This window comes from Dermacentor variabilis, chromosome 8 (genome assembly GCF_050947875.1).
Source record: "Dermacentor variabilis isolate Ectoservices chromosome 8, ASM5094787v1, whole genome shotgun sequence".
Classification (NCBI taxonomy): domain Eukaryota; kingdom Metazoa; phylum Arthropoda; class Arachnida; order Ixodida; family Ixodidae; genus Dermacentor; species Dermacentor variabilis.
The window spans coordinates 84,767,562-84,792,925 of record NC_134575.1 but is presented as its reverse complement, the minus strand read 5'-3'; the positions used below and the strand labels follow the sequence as shown (position 1 = coordinate 84,792,925).

At 45.7% G+C, this 25,364-nt stretch overlaps 1 long non-coding RNA gene across 1 annotated transcript; it reads right to left on the bottom strand.

Moving 5' to 3' along the window:
- Nucleotides 1–5,549: 5,549 nt before the first annotated feature.
- Nucleotides 5,550–25,046, bottom strand: LOC142591152 (uncharacterized). Its single transcript, XR_012830360.1, has 4 exons — nucleotides 24,896–25,046; nucleotides 23,456–23,581; nucleotides 14,927–15,038; nucleotides 5,550–5,965 (listed from the first exon to the last, which is right to left on the bottom strand). It is a non-coding gene; the product is annotated as an uncharacterized LOC142591152 (long non-coding RNA).
- Between the last annotated feature and the right edge of the window lie 318 nt (nucleotides 25,047–25,364).

Sequence of the window (25,364 nt, the reverse complement as noted above, 5' to 3'; positions counted from 1 at the left end):
TGCAATGCCCAGCAATCTTAGCCCTGTGGTGAAGATAAGCAATGTCAAATGCTGCTGGTTGATTATTGCAACGCTTGTGCCTGTTCCAGATACTTTGTAGGGCTCCTTTTGAGTCTGTGAAAATCACCCATGTCCTTGGCGGCTGCTGTCGAAGTACATACACAAGGGCCTCCTTAATGCCATATAGCTCCGCTGAAGTAGATGATGTCGCTCGCTCAAGACGAAACGAGAATCGTTGCCCTGTAGAGGGTACAAAAAGTCCGCATGATGAACGATGTGGAGTTGTAGAGCCATCTGTGAAAATGTGCGTTGCGGCTGCGTATTCTTTGTGCATATATTCTAAAGCTATCTGATAAGTCGCTGCCTGAGGCATTTTCTTTTTCGCACTGATTCCAGGTATATATGACACGATTTCCAGTGGGGACAGTGTCCATGGTGAAATGTTGCGCGGCATAATTTGTGACGCCTGAGCAGGAATCGAAATAGATATGCTTCCGACGGCCTGCCCAAAGCTAGATGTAGCACGGGTTCTGGAAATATCCTTTACAAAGTGAGTCTTCGTATGAATGACGTGGCGGAGGTGTATCCGAAGTGTCTCCTGCGAACATAGCACTTCCAGAGGCAGGCATCCAGCTTCTGCTACAGTCCCTGACCGGGACGACCCCTTCGGAAGGCCAAGACATACGCGAAGGCAGTTGTTTCGTGCTGCCTCGAGTTTTCTCTTGCTTGTGGGAGATATTTTGTGCAGGATCGGGAGGTAATATCGTAGTGTTCCGTCGACGTAGGCCTTATGGAGGAGCACCATTGATCTACAGTTGCTGCCCCACTGTGTTCCGGCTAAAAATCGGAATACGTGCGACGCCGAGGAAATCTTCTCACTCAGTTTTTCACTTGGGGCGACCATGTGAGGTTCCTATCGATCGTCACTCCAAGAAACCTTTGCGTCTTGACGTATGGAAGGGCACGACCACCCAACACTAGTGGGTATTTGTCCATACACCTCCGCGTGAAAGCCATGGGAACGCTTTTGTCGGGGGACAATTTCAGACCCCTTGGATTTAGGTAGGCCGATATATTTGCTAGCGCTCTCTGGAGGCGTTGTTGGGTGGTACTGCGGGAACGCGCCGCACTCCAAATGCAGATGTCGTCCGCATACAGTGTGATTTTGACACCAGGGGGCAGGTTTCTTTTCAGATGGATGAGGACTAAATTAAATAATACCGGGCTTAACACAGCTCCTTGTGGCACTCCCTTCTCGACGGCATAAAGCGCCGTGGGGCCATCCGGGGTACACATGAAAAGTTGGCGTCCTTGAAGATAGTCTTCAATCCATGCGTAGAGCCGTCCTCCAAGACCAAGGGTTGCCAAAGCGTCAAGTATTGCTTTATGATAGACCGAATCATATGCTGCCTTAATGTCTAAAAATAATGCAGTAGGTATGTTTCCAGAGACCAATTCCTCTTCAATTGATGAGACCAAGGCAATGACATTATCAATTGCGGATCTATTTTGCCGGAAGCCATTCATTTCCTCCGGGTAAACTTTTGCAGTTTCCAAGAACCAATTTAGTCGTTTGTAGATCATTTTTTCGAATAGCTTCCCTACGCAGCTAAGCAGAGATATGGGTCTGAAGGAGGCGTAATTTGTTGGCTGCTTCGCTGGTTTCAATATAGGAATGACTTTCGCAAGCTTCCATTCCGTAGGAACCTCCCCAGTTATCCATGAGGCGTTGTAGTATTCCAGAAGGCGTAGGCGAGATGTGTGGCCTAGATTTGCGAGCGCTGCATAACTCACGCCGTCATGGCCAGGTGATGATCGCTTGTTTACGTCGCCGATTGCTGCCGTGAGCTCTTCGATGGTGAATGGTAATTCTAAGTCAGGAAGGGTAGCTCGAGGTGGACTAGGCTGACGACTTGCAATTTGCCGCAAAGGTTGTGCCCCGTTGGAAAGGAGCCTGCAGTACTGCTCTGCCACCTCTTTCAGGGATGCGCGCTCATGTAATGAGAGGGCGATAAAAGGATACAGCTGTTGCGGCTCTTTGCGAATGCCTCTGACGACTCGCCAGATTTTGCTCAGCGGTTGTCGTATGTCCAGTGTCCCACAAAAGTCCCTCCACCTTTTTCGGTCCAGTTTGGTGAGGTAACGTCGTATATGTCTTTGTGTACGTCGACAAGTTCTGAGGTCTTCGATATCCTTCGTACGTAGAGCCTTCCTTTCGGCACGCCTTCGAATGGCACATAACCTTTCAAATTCCTCGTCGTTTGTTGGTACATTACAATGCTTAGTGGCAGAGCGGGTACTTTGTTTGAGGCAATGAGCTATTGTCGGTATTATTTTTGTATTCGTAGTTGAGGCTGTGATTCCTTTGTCTACGGCTGCTGTGTAAGCTTCCCAGTCTACCGACTTCAGTTTCACTTTTCTGGGCGACGTCCGAAAATGGAGGGCAGAGATTAGGATCGGGTAGTGATCACTACCTCGAGTCTCGAAATCTGTACACCATCCGAACATAGGGGCCACTTGACTTGATACGAGTGTGACGTCAATGCAGCTAACAGTCGTCGGATTTTTAAGGTATGTTATGCTGCCATCGTTCAAGGGCTCTATATTGTATTTTGCAAAAAGCTTCGCCAGCTTGGCACCCCGAGCACATGTATGTGAACTGCCCCAGATCTCGTTATGTGCGTTGAAATCGCCACAAATAATATGTGGAGACTGAGTGTTTGTCAACAAGTTTTCCAATCTTGTCACGTCGAAAGGTGATCCTGGTTCCAAGTAGACACCGATCAGGGTAAACACTTTAGATGCAATCACTGTGGTTGCGCAAATATATTCGTTCTTGTCATGTGGTGCTACGTCAATCGCAGAGGCAGGTATGTCGTTGCGAAATCCAACGAGAAGTCGGCTAATTCCATTTTGTCGCCTTGAATGATGAAAATAATACCCCTTTATCCTAAAGTGCTCGTCGATGCGAGACTCGGAAATGACTAAAAAAGGGAATCGGTACACTCGCGTAAGAGCTAACTTAGAGCGCAACCCGCGAGCGTTCCACTGGAATATAGTACATGTGCGGCAGTGTTTGTTGGTGGACACCGCTTGTGAGACGATTGTTGGCGAAGCCATCGTTGCTACTGCGAAGAATCACGGCTTTGCGCCGTGAAAGATGACGGCATTAGCGGTTCCAAAGCCAGGACGGCCTCTATTTCAGGGATGCTCTTAAACGATGGGCTGGCGCGCAGAATAGCCTTGATTGCGGCGAACATCATGGGAATCAGCATACTTGGTATCTCATTTGCAGTGCTACCATCTAACAACTTTTCTTGGTTCTTCCTGTTCTTCTGCTGCGACCTTGAGGACACTTGTTGCTGTCGTGGGCTTGAGGTTATATCACTTGAGGGCTTTGATGGATTCGTTGCAGTTGAAGGCCTTTGCTGGTTTTCTTTCGCGACTGAGGCGTAGGACTTTTTCAAAACCGTGTCGCTGCGCTGCACCGTGTCGTGTTGCGTTTGGTTTGTAGATGTATACATCACATCCGGATTTGGTGGTGGTTCTCGTCGTTTCCGCACTTTTCCTTGGATTTGCTCCATCGTCCGTGCAAGAGTGGCTGATTTCTTCTTAGGACACCCTCCGTATGACGCAGCATGCTCAGCTCCACAGTTTTCACACCGAGGCTGGGAGCGTGACGTACACTCCTTATGCGTATGTGGACCAGCGCATATCTTGCAGCGGATGGGGCCTTTACAATATTTCGCTATATGTCCATGTCTTTGACATCTGAAACATTGAGTAGCAGACCCCATGTATTCCGTCACAGGATAACTGCAGAATCCAAGCGACACTCGGTTTGGTAAAGGGGCGTCCCTAGAGAATTCCAGGATGACCGAGCGTCTACGGGTTTCCGTTACTACGCCATCTTCGTTAGGGACGTAGAAAACTTGCCTTTTAGCAGATATGACTCCTTGTTCGCTCAAATACTCCTTGAGGTCGTCATCTGAGTACTCAACAGGAACGTCCTGTATCCTCCCGTACGTGGCAGAGTAGGAGTATGCAACTCGAGCTTCTACAGGAATACCCGATAGATCTGTCACTGTGAGGAGACGATTGGCTGCAGGAAGTGTAGACACTGACACCATGAGGCTGCCATCCTTGTTGAGACGGTGGCTGAGTATGTTTTCTTGGGCTGTTGTCACGACCGCAGAAGCCAGAAGATTTGGGTTTACTTTCCATAAGCTGCTGTCAGGCTGAGTTGGCTTGAATATAACAGGAACACCTGCGGCTCTTTTCTTTTTGTAAGAGACAACAGTGAAGGCTGTCTGGTCCATCTCTTCGTTGTCTCCTGTAGATTGCCTTGCGTCGATGTCATCTTCACGTAGCCTTTTCCTTGCTTGCTCATCTTCTCTGTGGTCTACAGGAGCAACGTGCTGACCTGATTGCTGATTGCTTGCGACGGATGCCATCAGAGCATCACGGAGGTTGGCCGACGGCGGAGGCTCGCCGCGCTGCTTCGGTCCGGTGCGCTTCGGGAGCCGCTTGCTGTGCTTCTCTCGCAGGACGGTGACCCCCAGGCCGGCGTTCGGTGAAAGAGAGGCACAAAGAGTAAAAAGGCGCTCTACACTTGCTAAAAAAGACTTAAAATTACAGACGGGCGTTTGTGTAAATTGAATGACAGTGTGTTTGACGACAGCAACAAGATGACAATGTCGGTGACGACAATCGCATTACCGACCACGGAATGATTCATATTGTGGCTGTTCGACACAAATTTATATGACATGTCGATTGGTTCTTTTCTTCATAGGTATAGAATGGCCTTCACGAAAATGGTTTGTGACGTTATCAGCAAGTATATGTTGTAGAATGAATCGTACGTAGGTATACATGATCGGGTGTACGGTAAAAGAACCATGGCAATTGTATTGAATGGCTAAGATAATTATTAAGCGGAAAATTACAACCAATCCTGATGCTGTACATAAACTTAGGGAAACGCCACTGCCATTCTATAGCCTCTCTGCATTCGGTTCGAGTTCATGTAGTGGCCTATATCTCTTTCAAGCATCACGCTGCACGACCTGTGGCGATATAAGCGCAATCACGGCTCCTTCAAGAAGAGGCAGCGGGAGAATGGCAAAGCTTGACGCATGACGTCACATGGGAGACCTCATGGGTCAACGGGGCAGACGACGTAGTGTCACTGGAGCACATTATCTCGCGCGTGACGACAGTCATATGGCGAAGGACGTGGTACGGGTTCGCGCAGTGTAAAAAAAAGATGCTTTTCAGAGAGTGCCACGCATCGGGATGTGGAACAAAAAGCAGCAGGGCAGCCGGAAGAAAACAGTAGTCCTGGTGGTGTCACTAGTAGTAGGAGTGCTGTGGTGAGGAATACACTTTAATACAAATCAACAAACATGTCCCTTCTTGCGCACTATTGTTTTGTTCTTTTATAATAATTTATTTATACTTATATACAGCTTCTGCGGTCTTCCACCTTTACGAAGTGGAAGGGCCCTGAAATTTTTATTCAGTGAGAAGTTTCATATTCACTTAGATACAAATTGCATAGAAAAAATTTATTTGCTTGCATAATAATAGCAAACTTCACCGCAACGGACTTTCATTTCATCAGGACACGTACTATATTCTTACTAGTACTACTGCTTAATCCCTACGTTGAGCTTAATTATCAGCTTCAGCATTAGTAGGCTCTCTTGTGGTAGCATTTGAAGTTGTTGTCGGTTCAGTACTAGTCGTATTCGACTCTGTGGTATTTGTGGTCGGGTCAGTAGTAGTTGTAGTAGTCTCTGTGGTAGTTGTTGTTGGTTCAGTACTAGTTGTAGTAGGCTCTGTGGTAGTAGTTGTTGTCGTTTCATGTATAATTAACTGCTTCCGTCTTGCGCAGCAGAACGGCCACTCTGTGCCCGGGTAGCTTAGTAAATTTTCAGTGTAATAATTGGCAAGCGGGCACCTGCACATAAAAAGATTAGGACTTATTAAGCAATATCAGCAAATTGTAGCCATGGTTTCGAACATCACTTGCGGCTCATACGTAGACAAGGGACCAAAAGAACGACGAAGACAAGCGCTGACTTTCAGATGAGTTTAGTTTTCAGTAACACGCATATTTAACTTCGTCGTTCTTTTGGTCCCTTGTCTATGTATGGGCTGTGAGTGATGTTTGAAACACTGGAATACCAATTAGCCTGTACCCAAACCTTGCATGCATGGGTCTGCGGTTTCGAAACAGTGCAAAGCAACAAGAGTAGAGGTAAAATATTTTTGCTTTCTACCGGAATTAGATAATATGCATTATTTGTAACAATACAAATTCACTAAACGCATTTACTAAGTTGAATGGGAGAAACTGAAGTTCAGCAAAATACTTAATTCTGGGGTTTAGCAGAGCGTAAAGAACAAAAAATCTGCTAATCCAAGCGTAACACACAATTTAAATCAAACATCCTGAGTAGCTTAGGAGAGTAGAAAATGTAGCAAGAAATCCTTCAAAGACAGGGAACCACATACAACTTCACGTAAAGGGAACATTACTCTATTGTTTCACATCCTTGTGTGTCTTTTCCAATTTGGTGCAAGTTTAATTTGCTGGATTATTGCGGCGAATATACGAAAATTGCGCTGGCAGCATAAAAAAAATCGCACTATGGTTCTGATATTTTTGTTACATTGGCGTAACATGAAACCGAATAGTAAATATAGTTTTCACTTTTGCTGCACACTAATCTATGGTGCAGCAGTACTTGAACTTGCAATTGTCACGCGATACCTTCGGCAATTATGAGGTCTTTTTTGTATACCTAACGACCAAAAAGCAGTTTTAAACGTTTGTTTGGTAGATTTTTATCAATAAATCCACTCAGCTGCTCTCTATGGCGACAAATTTCGAATACCGAGCTAATGTATAGTCATTCAGGATTCATACACTAATCGCTAACCTAGGTGAGTAATGTGAAACTCTCCTTTGTGTGACGGTGAAAATGTCATTCCTTCATATGTATAAATGTTCCTAAGACGCAATTGTAAAAGTCCGAAGGGGCCGAATTGAAGGTTTATTTATTAGGCCTGTAGATAGAAATTTATAAATGGCAAAATATATGAATAAATGTTCTGGCGGAATGCTATGCATACAGAGCCAAATGGCGCATTGATCCTCCTCGAGAGCGACGACATGAATGGTGCAACACTCTTTGAACGGTAACATATTTCAATCAGGTAACATTCCTAACAAGCAGTCTGAAAATATGCGAAATGTTAAACGTAAAGAAAAAAAAAGATATGCCGAACAAAGAAATAGTAGTTACGTCGAGATTTTCCATTAATAGCTTGACGCCCTCTCAACAATGTAAGCACGTATTTCAAGCTGAACGAAAGTGTTTTGCCTCCAAGAATTTTCCTAAATCCCAGGATAATACAAAACCTCAGTGCCAATCATGTCAATCAAGTGTATGCACAAAGTATGCTCAATATATTCAAGCGCGCACAGCTTTTGTGAACAGCGGAAGGGAGAACGCTGTACTGGCTGCACTAGTGAGCCCATCAATATTAACGTTGACGCTGTGTGCCCGCTTTGCGTCATCCTTTCTCCCACCAAACGCCCTAGGCTTGTTAGGATATCTTCTAACTCTCCACGTCTGAGCAGCGCCTGCGCTGTGAAAAGTGGGACAGCACGATGAAGGTGGTAGTGCCTGTGGCAGTAACGCGTTTGAAACGTCTATATACTGTATTTGCTTTTTCTACACCTGCTGGCGTACAAATTTTAGAACTACCGGGAGTACCTGGTAACGTTGATTTCAAAATATTTATGTGCCACCTACATGCTAAGAAATCCTCTCTTTTGAATTGGTACACATTAGACAGTATCAAGTGTTCCGCGTACCTAACTAATCAGTTATATGCATGATATTATAAAGTACCAGGTAACGGTCATAGTAGATCAGATGAAATATATGACGAAAGACTCCTAAGCAGCCCTCATAGTAAATTTTTCTTATACGAAGATCGTTGTAGAACGCTGTTTAGGTATTGTTACAGAGGTTTCCTTTTTGGCTCAACAAGATATGAGAAAGAATACATTTCTTAGCTTGTAACCATACCAGCAAATACAAGCGCTACTGACAAAAGAGATACGGTTCCCATTTGCTTCTACTGGCCACCGTAAGCTCCGTTCCTTCGATTCTTTTTGGGCAAGGCTCCATTCCTTCGCGCTGATGCCGAAAGAATTGTCTCCTTTATTTCTGCCGTGCTTTTTTCCAACTAAAGAGACGTCATCTCTCTACGTATCATTCTGACTCATCAGCCTACCTGGACTCTCGGCATTGACATTGCTGTTCCCCGGCCAGCACCTCAGCTCCGCATTGAGTCACCTCCTCACGACCCTGGGAGAACACGGGGCTGATGTGGAACTTGTTCATGCACCGCCTTGCTACCGCTGACAGAAAATGACCCTGTAACCGCCTCGACATTCTCTCTAACCGCATTGACATTCTCACGATTCTTTCTTCTTTATGTCCTCTCTCCTTTCTCCAAGGCGCTGAGACATGCTGCCTAAGGTTCACAGAAAATAGCGCCTCTTCCTCTGCACAGTCACTGTATACTCTTCTCTACTTTCTGCCGGGCAGCAGCCAAGGTATCACGTTGGAGGTAGGCTAAAATACCTGCCTTTTTTTCCCTTTGTTCTACTTTCTTGTTAAATATGAAGTATTTGTTTACCTAGTCGGAGCATAAATCAAATCAAATGCTAGGCCTTCCAAAGTCAGATAATTGGTTGCCCATGAACGCGCAGCTCCATGCGTCCACTCGCTCTCCGATATTGGTTCAGCCCCTCCTTGATGCGTGTCCGCGCGATTTCCCCCGCAATAGTTCATAGGGCGTTACTTGCCTAGCGCTGCCTCTTCTTGCTTCACTCGCCTAGTACGGGTGTGCACGCCATAAATACACGTGACTGGGTTGCGCTAGCTACGCCATGTTGTGCGTGAGCCTCTACTTGAACATACAATAAGTCTTCGATAGTATAAAGCAGAAGAAGGGCGTAAGCGCCGCGCAAAACTTTTTTTAGACTGCAGACGCATGATATGCGCATCGTTCCAGCGAGGCAGGGGACGAAGTAACGGTCCCGTGTAATACACAAGGCAATCGAGACCCAGCAAGAGCAAAAGCGATTTGAGGCTGAATAACAGCGCAAGACCAAGCGAACGGCTGCTGATGAGGCAGCCGATACCACGCGTACTTTCAGAAGCTCTTTGTAAATGACAAATTTGGTGTGGCATGTAGCTTCTTCGTCTGCTTCTGTTTGCGATCGTACGTCGTTGCGCTGTCATGGCCAACGCACGTTTTAGTCCTCCCTAGAGCGTTTCTTTCCGATAACGTCATTTTCTTGGTGCTTTCTGCCACGTGCAGGGAAGAAATGCTTTGCATTTATTTAGAAAATCATAGAAGATAGTTTCTGGCGGGATTTCTTTTACCACGTCGAACATTTTCAGTGGTAGCTTTGAGCTTTGTCATTTGGATGATTTAGAGAAGTTACGTGTCGTAGTGAGTGACGTTGTTAGCAGTGCCTTATAAATAGAATAGTTTGTGCGCGTTTACATTGGCCTCTCTGGCTTCAAGAGAAGCGTCTTGGAGAAGGAGTGAGCGTAACGTTTGGGGCACGTCGGCGGGTAATTCGTCAGCGCGTGATTTACGCAATGCTCGTCTCTATTCAATATGCCCAGACCTGGCAAGGCGCCGTTTGAGAGTACATGGGTCATGAACTTCTTTACGCATGGGTGTACATACATATTTTTCCACGTGGCTGTACTTACGAGTTGAAGAAAACATGGAATATTAGGGTTCTGGCAGGATGAATCATATACATATCCATTACGGTTCTTTTTTAAGTCTTTGAGATGAGCGCTGTTAAAGATGTCCACTGTACAGAAAACATTACTGTACAACATTAAAACCCTTCCCACCCGGATAAAGGACGTGCTGTGTTCCATCGCAACGGCGTAAAAATCGTTTTTCTTTTCTTCTCGTAATCATTTCCGCCTATAGCTAACATGCACTTCACTTCTTCTTTCATTGGGTTAATAAAAATCAAACGAGCAAATCAAGCCCAAAGTCTGTGACTGCTCAGTATATTCAGACCTGTTTGCTCTTTAGCTCTGAGGACTCGCCACGAGATACACACACTGGCTTTTCAGTGGATTAATGGAGGCTTAGTTCTCTACCAACGAAATGTAGTAATTCCTTCTTAAGTGCTTAGCAGCAATTACTCTGTACAAAGGTAACTCATGTTTTTATTTAATTTTTACTTTTACTAATGCATTACTTTACTCCTTACTAATGCTATAGCAATACGTCGTGAACGTTTCAGGCCCAGGTTCTATAATTGCAACCGAGTTCAACGCATTGCGATGTGTTGCTCAGGAGCTCACTCGACTTAGGTCTTCTTCTCCGACTAGGAAGATTCAGCTGTCGGTGGTCCGCAGCATGCCTCCGTCAGCTATAATATATATATATATATATATATATATATATATATATATATATATATATATATATATATATATATATATATATATTTATATATCATTTTCTTTCCTTAATGACCCCGTAGTTTGGGTATTACATCAGAAATGGGGATGCAACATATACACACAAGTGTTTTAATGCATTCAATTCTGTGAATAAAAGGGTTGTTACATCTTGAACAAATTGTAAACGGGAGGTGATGGCAGCGATTTGATGAAGACGATTTGATGAGATGCTTGGTAGGAAATAGAGGCTGAAAATGTATTTGTGTGTCAATGTGGTTGTGCAACGTGCTGGGGATGGCCAATGCGTCGTGACCAGCGCATTGGGGGAACAATTTATGGTGGTAAATTAAGCGTCGAATAGTAGAACCTGTGGTGGCAACCTGTGGTGGAAAGTGTGGCAATGTGGCCACAAAAAGATAGAAGCGATAAGGAAGATTGTTTTTTTAAAGATTATACGCTGATGTTGTAAGAGTATGTGGAATAAGTATACCTGGTGGTGCGATTTCGAACTGCCTCGAGGGTATTAGCGACATGTGCTTGATGCGGATCCCAGATGGCAGATGCGTATTCGAGTTTAGTTCTTAGTAACGATCAATAGGCTAACTGTTTTAGATGCAATGGATCAAGGCGAAGGTGAAGTGTTATAAATACATATACATATGTATATATGTATATATATATGGCCTTGTAAGCTCTCTCTTCCCCTCTATAACTCTCCTACGTGTCCGACTTCCCAATTCATATACATACACTGTTCTCTACTTTGACACTCCTATGGCTTGTTTCGCAATATCAAAGCATGCTTCGCCGTAAGGGCGTGTGAATGCCAAGACAAGCGGTTAACATCGGCCATTTTTCTGCGTATTTATTGCTCCCGACCCCGCGTCTCATGTCTCCAGCGTTCCCCCGACCTCCGATTTATACTTTTTCCTACACACTTGCAAATATAGCGGTCGATAGCGCTTTTGCGAGGGCCTGCTTTACGCGCATAGCTGCAGAGTAGGGACGCTAGCGTGTGTGCCCGCAGCAATGTTGCCAGGAGTGGCAGCCAGAGAGCCCGAATCTTATAAGAGTTCGCAAGGAACTGGTTCAACTGGTCGTCAGAGAAAGTGGGGTGGTGCCGCAAATTACGATGACGTCACGCATCTGTCAATCATTTCTAAAGTGCACCGGTCTTTTGCTAAGAGCCGAACCAGTGAAGGAGTAGTCTGTTATGGGTTCGGTTGCTGTGGCTTGGCTGTTGCTTCGCGACCCTGGCAGTGCGCGCCGGTCGCGCGACCCCGGAGACACGCGGGCCTCACACTTGCTTGCGTTGGTTGCTTCGGAGGCTGTTACTTGCCTTCGTCGTCTGCTTGGCGTTGCTATTTCGGTGTCGACCACGGCTGGAAGTGCGATACGCGTCCGAAGAAATGACGGATAATGAGTTGCACCGCCCCTGCCGGCTTTCTAACCAGACCTTTTGCAGGCTGCGCTAACAACTGGAGAAGACTCGGGTGCAAGCATATCAGTGGTCATTCCACGCAGAGGAAGGAATTGCACGCTGCGGTTCATCGCCACCGACCGGCAGCTCCTTGGGGTCGGTCAAACGCGAAGCATTGATCGGAATGGCCTAGATCTCTGCTGCCAGCACTGTTCACGAAGTTGCTCTCGCATTTACTGTGCTGGCCGGTAGAACGGCTGGGTGATCTTTCCCGTGACGTCCGCTTCAAAGCCAATGCCAAAGAGATTGTTGTATGGTGAAATCGAATTGCCAGTGCCATCGAAAGCGTGAATACCTTGCAGATCGCCGTTCAGCAATCTGAAAGGTTCCACCTACGCTGGCCTAGCGCTTCCTTCGTTAGGCTAATAAAACTATACAGTCAGGACGGGAAGTTATTGTGGAGATCTCTTACTTGGCTACCCTTCTTTCTCTAGTTTGGGGACTGCCGCACTTTGTTCCTCAATTTCACAGCACAGCGCGCACTGGCAGCACCCCGCTCTTCGAATTTACTTCGCGCAGCCAATGCAGGGCCCGCATATCGCAAGGCTCGATTTAAAGATCCATTGCTTCTATCACGCGACGCGCCATGGGGCAGATCGCAGGGATAGCGGCAGCGCGGCGGCGAGCGAGTTATGCCCGAGCCGATGACGAAGGGCGAAAAAAGAAGGAAAATTCATGTAGTCGGCGAGTAAAAGTTACCCTAAGAACCAGTTTGATTCTGTCGAAACCTTAGCCGTCATGGAGGCATTCCGGGATCGGGGTTAGATGAGCCGTATGTAAAGATACTCAAAGATATCTATAGCGGCTCCACAGGGCTCCACAGCCACCGTAGTGCTCCATAAAGAAAGCAACAAAATTCCAATAAAGAAAGGCGTCAGGCGGGGAGATACTATCTCTCGAACGCTATTCACAGCGTGTTTACAGGAGCTATTCAGAGACCTCGATTGGGAAGAATTGGGGATAAGAGTTAATATTGAGTACCTTAGGTAATTGCGATTCACTGGTGTATTGCCTCGCTTAGCAACTCAGGGGACGATTTGCGATGCATGCTCACTGACCTGGAGAGGCAAAGCAGGAGAGTGGGTCTAAAAATAATCTGCTGAAAACTAATTAATGTTTAAGAGTCTCTGAAGAGAACAGCAGTTTACGAAAGGTAGCGAGGCACGGGAAGTGGTAAGGGAATACATCTACTAATAAAGGTAAGTCAATACATCCGCAAGTAGTGACTACGCATCCGGATCATGAGACTGAATAATCAGAATAATAAGAATGGGCTGGGGCTTCGTTTGGCAGGCATTCTCAGATCATGAACAGCAGGTTGCCATTATCCCTCAAGTGGAAAGTGTATAACAGCTGTGTCTTTCCAGTACTCACGTACGGGGCAGAAACCTGGAGGCTTACGAAAAGGGTTCTACTTAAGTTGAGGAAGACTCAAAGCGCTATGGAAAGAAGAATGATGGGTGTAACGTTAAGGGATAAGAAAAGAGCAGATTGGGTGAGGGAACAAACGCGAGTTAATGACATCTTAGTTGAAATCAAGAAAAATAAATGCGCATGGGCAGGGCATGTAATGAGGAGCGAAGATGACCGATGGTCATTAAGGGTTACGGACTGGATTCCAAGGGACAGGAAGCGTAGCAAGGGGAGGCAGGAGGTTAGGTGGGCGGATGAGATTAAGAAGTTTGCAGAGATGACATGGCCACAATTAGTACATGACCGGGGTAGTTGGAGAACTATGGGAGAGGCCTTTGGCCTGCAGTGAGCGTAACCAGGCTGATGATGATGATGAAGAAGAACCAGATCATGGTTTTGTTGCGGTCGCTACTTAGGAAGTGCTGGCGGTGCACTCCTGTTGCGTGCACCGTGCAAGCTCCTGGAAGCAGACCACATAGCGCTGCGCTCTGCCAACTCATTTACGCTTGCGATACCGTCTGTCGGCTCAAGATGAAAAAAAAAATAACATTAATGAACTACTACTGCGTTGCCTAAACGCCCGGCACCACGCGTTTATACTTCAGAACTTCCCGTATAATTATCAATTTACATTTTGCAATTATTCAGCAAGCAGAAATATTCTGCAATTCCTCGATTAGCACGTCATATAATGGCGTACACTTCAGAGGTGGCAATCTCGCATGTATTGGTCGCGTCCTCCCCTTGTTCCACCACCGGCTTGGGAGTGGCACATTCAGTGACGTAAGCGGCCAATGGTACGGTTCGTTTTCCGAACTGTTATAAGATTCCGCCCCAGAAGGCAGCCTTTGCTCCTGGAGCGCTGACCAAGCGGAACGGGACTGTGCGTCGTCTTGGGATTCCTTGATATTGCAGTCATACGCACTGCGTACTGCGGTAGAGATCACGCATGCGCCAACGATGGTGTGAAACAATGACGGTGATGAGGGCGCCAACGCAGATCGAATTTCCACATGGTTGACATCGCAAGAACGCACATTGGCTAATACACTCTGTTCGCTGTCTTTATTTTGCTTTGTGAGTCGCGTTTGCCAAGAGATGGTAACGAAGCTAGCAGTGTTATTTAGTACTTTCGCGCATCTTGCAGATTGTAGCATGTTCGTACTGCTTGGACTTGCGCCGTTCATAGAAATCTGCCGATGAAATCTGCGGTTGTTTTTGCGCTTTAGTTCAATTCCATAGCCAGTTCGTCGCTGCATGTGACTATTCTAGCTTTTTTAAGACAGATTCATTGTTCAAGTTAAAACACAAATAAACGACTTGCTTTCCGACAATATTACGCAATGAAAGAACCAACCTCGCTTAAATATCCGCACTACAACAAATATAGGCGTTGGAGTACATCACTTCGGTAAACAAGTGTTCCGCTATTCGGTTACATCGGCAATCGTCGGAGAGTGTCTGCACGATACATTACATAAATAAAAGAAATAGACCATACCCGCTTACAGTGACCATGCTCTTTTCCAGACTACAAGAAACTCTTGCACAAGGCCACTCCATTCTCACGTCTTTTTTATCTTCTACGGTCAAGTTATGGTAAACACAAGAACCTGAAATATGAGACCATCGAAATGCAGCACATTCATATTGATCATTAAAGGAAGTAGCATTTGAACTACAAAGCTCTTTTTTTTTCAGTCCACATGTTCACCCATACAACTGCCTAAAATAAAGCTAGGTCCGATGGAACTTTCGTTCCATCGGACCTAGCTTAAGCAATCCCAGTATTCAACCCTATTTTGTATAAGTTGAGTAAAGAAGCAGGGGTCTCTTGCCTGTACTACAGGCAGGCCTCAATATGCTAGCGTGCGGACATCCCAGATGGTTTATTTGAGGAACGTCACCGCAAGATAAACAGAAGGAAAAGTGAATTAGTCGATTTATTTTGGATATTGGAAAAATATTAATTTCCGTGGCTATACGGCCAGTCTGTGAACGGGGTGAAAAGGCTAAACTTGGGAAAAGAAAGTGAAAGGACAATCTTTTTAGTCGCTAGAAGCTATATGAAGTAGGTGTAGCGCCTAACGTTCTTTTTTCGCACAGACTGTTTCAAACTGAACAGGGGGATATAGACACGTTGTGGTGATGGATAAGAACGACACAGTGCCAAGCTGTGACTTTTAAAGTTAAATGTTTAGTGGGCGAACGTGGGCCCAGCACATCAATAACACTCTTGCACAAAGATAGCGGCAAGATAAATTTCGCGGTCATCGGAAATTTTATTGTAGGCAACAAGCGGCTCCGTTTTTATACGTGACTCGTCGAACGTTGCAGCGTAATCGCTGGTGCCTTCATGCCTTCCAGAAAGTACTACACAATTCGTGTTGCGTGTATGTTCTGGGGCGCGATCGCAGATCTTTCTTCGATACACGTTCTGTTCGGTTGCTGCAACGTCACAAAGTGGCAGTATGTAAAATTTATGACAAAACGGGGCAGAGAGAGCAGCCAATCGGCAGGCGGTGAACTTCCCAGAAGTTTACTTCCCTCATTTGCCGTCTGCTTGCTGCCGCCCACTTCTTCGCTGCGTTAAATTACGAACTATCTCTCGTATCATAAGAAGCCAACAAACACTGACACCAAGGACAAGATAGGGGAAATTACTTGTGCGCAATAAATGAAATAAAGAAACGATAAACTAATGCAAATTAAAGTGGATGAAAAAACAACTTGCCGCAGGTGGGAACCGAACCTACAACCTTCGCATTTCGCGTGCGATGCTCTACCAATTGAGCTACCGCGGCGCTGTTTCCCCATCCACTTTCTTGGGTATTTATGTGTAGTAGTAGAACCTTGGGAGTGTTAGCCAGCGCTACCACTCACAGACCTTGGCGGCGGACGTGGAACGTCTTTTTTGCCGCAGGCGCCACGAGAGCGTGATCTTTTTGGGTGAAGGCAACTGGTCAATAAACCCACACATGCTACCTGAAGGCATCAATGTTGCCGGATTCGAGACCCTCGTTATGTATCTATCTATCTCTCGTGTGATATGTGACTGGATAATATATTCGCCACTAATTACCCAATGGTTGGCGAGAAACATTTTCAGCCATCTTTTAGACACTCAATACACTTTTCTCCAGAAGCTTCTAAAGAAACGGCGCGACAACCGTGTTCATTTATTAATGTGTCGTATCTCAAATGAGTGCTATTACGTGCTGCGGACACGTGGCGAAACCCCACTTCTCATTTTTTAATTGGCTCCCTGTAGTTTGGAATAAGACGTCACGACATTGTACACTTTTTCTATACTCGCCATTCTGTTAAAAGTTCTTTAATTTTGGTACAAAAGTGCCAAGTTGGTTTCCTCAAGAAAGGCAGTACAAATGACGAATTTAGCATAGAGAAACGCTTCACATTGATATACTGAGCCTGGAATTAGCGTGATATAATTTCACTGTGCACGCCCTTTTATACTTTCTATGCGACGGAAGAAATCGTTGCCACTCATTCATAACGTTGAGAAGATTTCTTAAGGAAACATACGCATTGCGCTCGTGTAGTTGGAGGTATTCAGACAACATACGAATATCACTGACGAATGCTGCACACGCGTACGAATAGTAGAAAACAAAAATTCAGCGGCAGCTGAGCTTTTGAAAATGCATATCGGTTTACTACAAGCTCAGTTTGCAGCTTATGTTTAGTGTCAGATGATTTTGAAATAACACAAATCTGGAACGCAGTGATAGCGCTCTCCAATTCACTATTCTATGAGTGATGTGGTGCATCCGCAATAATAAGGAACTCTGCAATGTGTAATTGTAGTTGAGCACAACCACTCATGTGTTCAAGCCGTAGTAAAACATAATCTTTTGGTGGAACCGTCTTTACGTATTTGCTAATAAATTGTTAGGAAACCACTGAGACATGCGTACGCTTCCACAAGGTATGAACTCGACAGGATTTCAATTTCATTTCATTTATGTTAGCCAATTGTTCTCGCTGGGATTAGCTATGGACCTGAAACCTCTCCCTTTTAATGTAACAGTTCTGGAGCTCGTCTTTTTTGCACAAGCTTCTCACGATTTTCGCCATTACAAACACAGACATTGCGCGACACGTGCAAAGCAATGATCAATATTTATTTATTTATTTATTTGTGATACCCTCAAGGCACATAATTGTACATTGCAGAGGGGAGGGGCGAGAATACATTCGAAGAGTAAAAAATGCAGGATTAGTTCAAGGAATTTCCAGGGAACAAAAGCAATATGAAAAAATTAGTAATGCATTCATAACAAATAGCAGACTTACATAACATGAAAAATACAGAAAGAATACACTTTGGCAAGCAGATAATGTTCCGGAATAAGTACATAATTATGCCATTTGCCACCATACATTATTTTATGTTGATTAGTGCATTCTTAAAGAGAGTGAGGTCACTGATGCTTACTAATGATGTAGGTAGATTATTCCAGTCGACTGCAGTCCTAGGAAGGAATGATTGTGAGCACGCGACGGTGTTATGACGGGGTACGTTAACTTTATGTACGTGATCACTACGAGCCGAATAATAAGGCGCAGGTTGGATCCGAAGAGGGCGAAGATATGCGTTGTGGTAGTAGATCTTATGAAAAAGGGAAATGCGCGATTCTCTTCTGCAAAGAGATAATAATGGAATTTAAAGTGTACTCTTCATTAATGTAACACTAGCAGTGCGATGGTAGTTAGCTAAGATGAAACGAACCGAGCGATTTTGCACTGATTCAATTTCGTTAATTAATGTGATCTGATGAGGATCCCAAACGGATGAGGCATATTCTAATTGCGGGCGGACGTATGTCGTTTGACTTATGTCGTTTAAGGCAAGAACTTGACTGTTGTGGGTTAGCACTCCCTGGCCCTCAACAAGCCTATTAGAACCTCTTAGAGGGCATATGGCCCGCAGACACAACAGCAGACCTAACACGATACTTGAGACCCAGAATGTACCAAGAAAAGCTTCTTGTAGAACTTGAACTCGTCCGATTACCGCCACGTTGAAAAAAATGGTGTCTAGTGCTGTACGCCATCATCAAATCGATTAACTGCCGAATTACAAATATTGACTTTTTCCCACAGTCTATGGCATACGCCAAGCGCGAAGCAACTAAGGCTCTGCGGCTTTTCCGGACAACCCATATCTCGATATGCCCCAGCTTCACATAATCAGCACCTTCGAATATTCTTCAGTTATTAAGTAAAGGGGCTCCCGCAGAGGCTACTAACAAAACTGTGCTCCCTCCATCAGGAAATCACGAAATATGCGGGCCAGCTCGCCCCACAGAAATGGATACAGATGTGGAAGGAAAAATAATGGATTGACGTAGTCAAGCAAAGCGGGCGATATTGTGAGATATCTTCTGAAGCAAAGTAGAACATGCTGCGTTACCGCGTGTGGCCTTGAAGGAAGGCATCACCTATCGCAAACTATAAGACAGCGGCAGACGTTTTCGCAGAGAAATGGCACGATGGCAGACCGCACGCCAGTAACGCTGATCAAGGCGGACATGACGATCTAAACTAACCCTTTCCCGGTAAGCGTGCTCAAAGACTCAACTCAGTAGGAACACCCGTGGCGCACGAATGGTTGATGTACGCACGTCAGCGCACGACAACAACCTTACAGAAGAATGTAAAATAACTGTTTTGGTAGTGTTGAACTATGCATGAAAAGAGTGCCCCTCTAGATCTTCCAGTTTTTCCAAAGCAAAACAAACCGCCGAACTGCCTTCGTTCATTAAGGCCACTTTGTCTCCCGCCAGACCTGTGAAAATGTTTGGCGAGCATAGTGATCGCGAAAAATACTAGAGTTAGAGGAAAATACTATTCTGCTTTGCACTCAGTATGAATTCCATCCTGGGCTTTCTACGCTATTATTATGATTGGCTTAAGGAAAGGAGTGTTCGACACTTCGTCCTCGTGCCCACGCATTGTTAGGGTATGCGTCAAAAAGGCATTCGACGACCTTCCCCGAACACCTTTCATGAAGCAATACAAGAAATCGAACATAAGGTGAACACGTAAAAGTTCATTGTTGGCTTCCTACAGAAAAGAATGTTTCACGCTCTAGTTGGAATCGAGCAGGGCTTGTATTACAACCTGGTCGGAGTCCGACACGGCGTTGCAATCTACCCTTCGAAAACCAGCCTTGCTTTAGCAGTTCTTCCTAGAAAACTAGACAAACTGCAAGCATTGAATAAGTGATTTCCAGATATTATTTGACGCTATCGTCTGCGCGAGGTTACCTGTGAGAACGCGAGTTCAACGGACAGCTGCCGTTAATTAAAAACGACTGATTTTCATAAGAGATAGGGCTGGCGCTACCGCCGGAAATAAGTATCCCGTTATGCATGAGTTGAGATGGCAACAGTCAAAGGACAAATAAATAGTCAGCGTCCATTTCTATAGGACAGACACCACTTCTCAGGGTGCGGGCCATGTGCACACCCGGAATGTTTCTGGACGAGCAGTGCATATTCACAACTTGGTTTAAGCAGCGACTAAGAGTCATCACGCAGGCCACAGAAGACTTCTGCTGGATTTCGAAACGCACGAGGGGCTACAAGGATTCGAGACACTTTGTGCAGACTTTCCTATGATCTCGTATTCTATATGGCGTCCCTTTTCCTCCCGATCAATCAAGCACATCTGCGTGCCCTGACGCACCTCAACAACGAAGCCAACAAAGTAATAGGATTGTCAAAGTTCGCGCCCCTCTTTGCACTCAAAACATGCTGTACTCTATGGGACATCTCCGACATTATCTTAATGCGGGATTTTGTGCAGGTGACATGGCCCAATTCCGCATGGTGATGACGATTTATTGGCAGCCCCCTTACGCAGCCACCTAGCCTTCTTGAGTTGCATAGCTATGCTATGCATGCTTTTCATTTTAGAATTTTTGTATAAATCTCTTTCATCTTTTTTTTCTCAAAACTTCTCTATCCTGTACCGCTCCCTATGCCGGAAACGAATCTGGTCATATCAAATTCAGCGGGCCGGCCAGGCTAAAAATTGGTATGACATTTATAACCGTCCTACGCTTCCACACTCATCTGCCCCTTGGGAGCACATACCAATAGCGGGCCAAACCATGACGGAATTACTTACGACGCAGTCAATCACCAAGGGGGGTAAGTGAAACACTAAAAGAAATTCACACAGCAATCGCGAGAAGACGACGGGGAAGCAAAAAAAGTGAGAGATGCCGTTCACACTTCTAGGGCAGAAATGCATGTCATTATAGAGTTTGATATGCATGTCGTGACATTTGCTCTCCGTTTCTGAAGCGATACTAATCAACACCGCAGAGTGTTTACGGGCTCTCGAGATCTCTTTTGAGCTTGTAAGTACGTTTACTCAAGTACCGCTGTCGTTGAAGGACCCCACATGCACATGTGGCGTCTACGTCAACAAGGGCACGATTTGAGCTTGCACTGAATCTCCAGTTACACGGTCATAGCAAGAAACGGACCGGCTCATCGACTTCCGCGTGTAATGCAGACTATGCTGTCAAATACGCTGTCCTGTCATACAATCATATGCAAGGAATAGCCGAAGCTGTGCGTCACTACCGTCGTTCTCTTCTCTAATTTCCTACCCCTAGACGTTCTTCCCATTCCCTTTCAAGCTGCTATCCGCCAGAAGCAGGCTGTTATACGGCAGTTACCTGCTGAGACACCCGTACTCCCTTCCTCATGACGCATTTTTTCGCTGCACACAACAAAGAACCACGACTGTCCGTCTCTGATGTACAGTGGTTGCTGACGCCTTGCGTAGGTCCCGTTTGAACGCGTAGTCAATTGCGTAGCCGTGGCGAAGTGGCCGGCTTTTTCCCGTTGAATAGTAAATCATTTTACACAACCCTACCATTACACGCGGAGCTTTCCACCGCGAGCCGCGCTTCACAATTCCGCTTGAGTAAATAAGGTGAATTTCAAAGAAAAATATGCACCATGTGCTTTGGGCCAGATGTTCAGCTTTGAATATTGGAGCGTGCGAGTGGACCTTATGATGCTTCTCTGCAACAGTTAAACATTACATGGGCCGTGAATATTGTCACAGAACTAAATATGGTATTTAGGTTATTTAGTTAATCAGTGGCTTTGGTTTCTCTCGCAAATGTTGCCTGCGCCGGCAGATTAGGTATTTCTGTCACTTTATTTGATTATATGATTAATGATGGCGCAGTTGTAAACGCCAGAAATCACCTCACAGCGAACACAGAGAGATGAAAAATGGCTGTGGCTTAGCTAAGGTTAAGCCCAGGATGCGAAGCATACTAGCCTTTATTTTAGTTGTTGAACCACTGTTTAGACTGGTGAACTGCTGTTGCTTGGCTATATTTGGTTCGGCTAGACGAAGAAACAACTCATGCGTTACTCTGCTTCGCCTTCAAGAGTGGAACGCGACAGCGTTCCCGTCGACCCGCCAAGGGGTGTAAGACAATGGGCTACGGCGCAGCGACTACGCGCTCCGCATTGGACGCGGTGAGCGTCGAGCAACGCAGCGTTCGGCGTGGCAACGAAATGTGCGCCTGAGCAAGCGACGCACGCCTGAGCCTTAGAAACAGCTCGTTTCTAAGGCAACACCGCATTCACTAGAGGCGCTTTTGTACCGCTTTGAAGCATCGTACTCGTGGCTCAGTGGTAGCGTCTCCGTCTCACACTCCGGAGACCCTGGTTCGATTCCCACCCAGCCCATCTTGCAAGAGTTGAGCCAAAGCCACCTAGACACAAGCGCAGCTGCTTATATACTGCCACGACGCCGCGAGCGACGGCGCGAGTTGGAGCCCCGTTTCTCCTCTGTCGTGACGTCACGGTGTCACGTGGTATTGAAGGCGACACCGCCGCGCCTGAGGAGCTGGGTTGAGCTCTAGTAATATGCTTCGCATAAAAAGAGAGCGCGAGGGGGAACGCCGAGGAGGAGTGGAGGGGGGACCCCACATCCGCTGAGTGGCCGGTGGCCAAGACATCCGCAGGCGCACGGGCGATCTCATCTGCGCTTCAGAGGGGGAGGGGGTTGAATGTTGGCATGGTGTGCGGATAGCTGAGTTCGTCCGCGGCATCAGCTGCTCAGGTCAGTCCATGGTGGCAGCGTGTGCGATGGGGAACACTGCTCTGGCAAAGGGCGATGGCGAGCGGCTACGTGTAAGGCCCTTGGATGTTGTCGCCGCTGACACTACTAGAACGAGTTCTTCGCGAAGGGTTGGTGTCGTCCTTGGTGGAATGAAAACGTGAGAGAAAAAGCGCAAAGCCGCGAAAAAAGAGTAGCACGACGACGATGACGACGACATGGCTCCACAGTTGCGCGAGTCGTCTGTATGGAAACCAAGTGCTGCATGAGCGGCGGTCGGTCCTCGGAGCCTGCCGGAAATCGCGCCTACGCGTCGCCCCGGAGTTACCTCTCGCGATCTCCCGATTGGCGAGGCAGTCGCGTCACACTTCACTTCGTTCGCTGTGTGTCACACGAGACAGACTGTTTCAGCTAGGTGTTACTCATATAGTTATCATCCTCTTATAGACCGAGCACCTATATAATCATCATACAAAATATTGGCAGGCGATGTGAAAACACGTAGAGCTGCGCTCAAATTTCGCATTATGGCATATCGTAATCTTAAGTAAATATTTCGAAGCAAGACGTTTCAACTAGAGAAACTTAACACTCTGTATGATACAAGCAAATAATTTAGAAAAGAAGCATTACGTATGATACATATCTAAGTCATTCATATGAAATCAGCCTCTTCCTAAAGGCCTACAAATACGCAGAATATTTCTTATTGTCGCGTGTATCAATAAGACCCAAAACTCTTTCAAAACAGTAATAAGAGATCGTGGTAAAGTGCAAGCCAGTGCAACGTAAGGATGCATGAAGATATGAAGAACCTAAAATTGGTTTATGTGAACATGCTACTAAATACACTAATGCAACTTTGACAAAGGTACTTTTCCTACTTAAAGACTGACCATTGTCTCACCATTATTTGTGCGGACATAAACATCACTTTTGGTACCATTCGTAACCACGATAGCATGTAGTCCGACAGCCAGTGCTACAAAAATGGAAATCGGCCACCTACAGTGCATCTTTGTCGAAGGAATACCTGGAAACCAAAAGAAAGACATTATGCCGCTAGCTAACCTTAATTAATAACCTTACCTATTCCTCCATTTCCAAATTTTTCTGGTCACTCCACTACCAATAAATTTAATATACTCTTGCATGTTTTTTTTCGCATATACGCCTGTCCCATCCCGCTTTTACTTATGTCATCCTCCTATTTGTTATTTCGGTTTTGATTTCTATCCGCCCCTTTGTGGGTGTCTTTTTTCTTCTTACACCCTCACAAACACATTCTAAAGTCCCAGACGCCAGAATACTTTATCGGCGCCTCAGCCACGCAGGGTGTCGCCACTTCTGTAACCACCATGACGATGCCTACATTAAGATACTGAGGCTAAAGTCTCTTGAAAGGCCAAGCCGCTGCCTACCACCTACCCCATGCACTGTACCCCAGACTCCTTGTTGCCATCTTAAGTCCTTCAAAATTACCCGTCGCTTGTGTACTGCGCTACTCAAGTCATTCCTTCAACTACTGTCTCTTTCAGGTTCTCTTTCTTTTTTTGTTTTTCGGGCACTGACTGGCTGAGCGGCTCTTCTAGGGAGACAAAAGCATGCCGATATGGCACCCCTGAATGCTTCCTAAACTGTCGGTGCCACAACATCCTCCCATGCCTTTTATTTTTATTTTCTCGTTCTTTTTACCCTGTTGGTCTTTCTCTTTTCTTTTCTCTCCCCCTTCCCACTGCCCTGCTTGTGTCCGCTCATCTTAGGAACGACGCTTAGAGACGTTAGGCAACAGTGCTCACCTTTGCAGTCTCTGCCTTTACAGCCAGCCGCCACCGACAACAGCCGAACGCGACGTCACTCCACTAACCCATTAAATATAAGATGACCCATAATATAAAAGGATGATAAGGCCGCCTTTGAGGAACATAGGTCATCCTATCGAAACGTTGTCCAGTCTTTTTAAGGCACCTTAATCCTATATATAGCCTCTTCACCGCAGGTTGTATTATGCTATTCTGTTGACAAGTCGTCTATATTTTTCAGTTAAATATGGGTATACGACTGCTATTCATATGCTGCAGGTAATGAAATTTCGAGATTACGCGTTGGATTTCGCTCCATTTGTTCAAGATGAATCCACTGGCAGAGCAGTACTGCTACGACATTCTGCAAGAAAATAAAACCGTAAACAAAGCGCCCCCCCCACCCCATCACACCACCCATGGTCGTCGTGCTATTATTAAAAAAATTACCTTGCCTGTAGCCGCCTCAAAAGCAAATCAAGCATGCAGCAAATGATTACATCGGAACTCACAAGAACAGAAGTCTTTTCGTGGCGTATACGTACCTCACAACAGCACGGAAACTGATAGTTTACGGCTTAGGCGTTGTCGTTCAGCGGCGCCGAGTGGATGAGCAACAGGCAAGGAGAGCTATCGCAGTTCCCTTAAATACCACGAGCAGGAAATATTGTCCCCACGAATGTGACGGTTAACATGTGTGAATTACCTTTGTTGATCTTTAGCAGATCCCCTTTCCACGTGCTTGCAAAACTTCGTTCGCCTATGAAACACCACCTGTAGCGGCGACAGTAAGATTAAAATTCAAAACGAGATCAGTTCACACATTGCAATCGCTTGTGAAAGTTAAAGGGGCATTGGTCTAACATGCATGAAAGGCGCTAAGGGAAAAACCGCCGATATATTAAATTATAAAAAAAACTTTGCTACCCTGTGAGGCTTATCTTTATTAGGTTGTGTACTGCGCGATTACCAGCGTCGAGCTGTGGGACTTTCGAAAGAAGAATGAAGCACGCA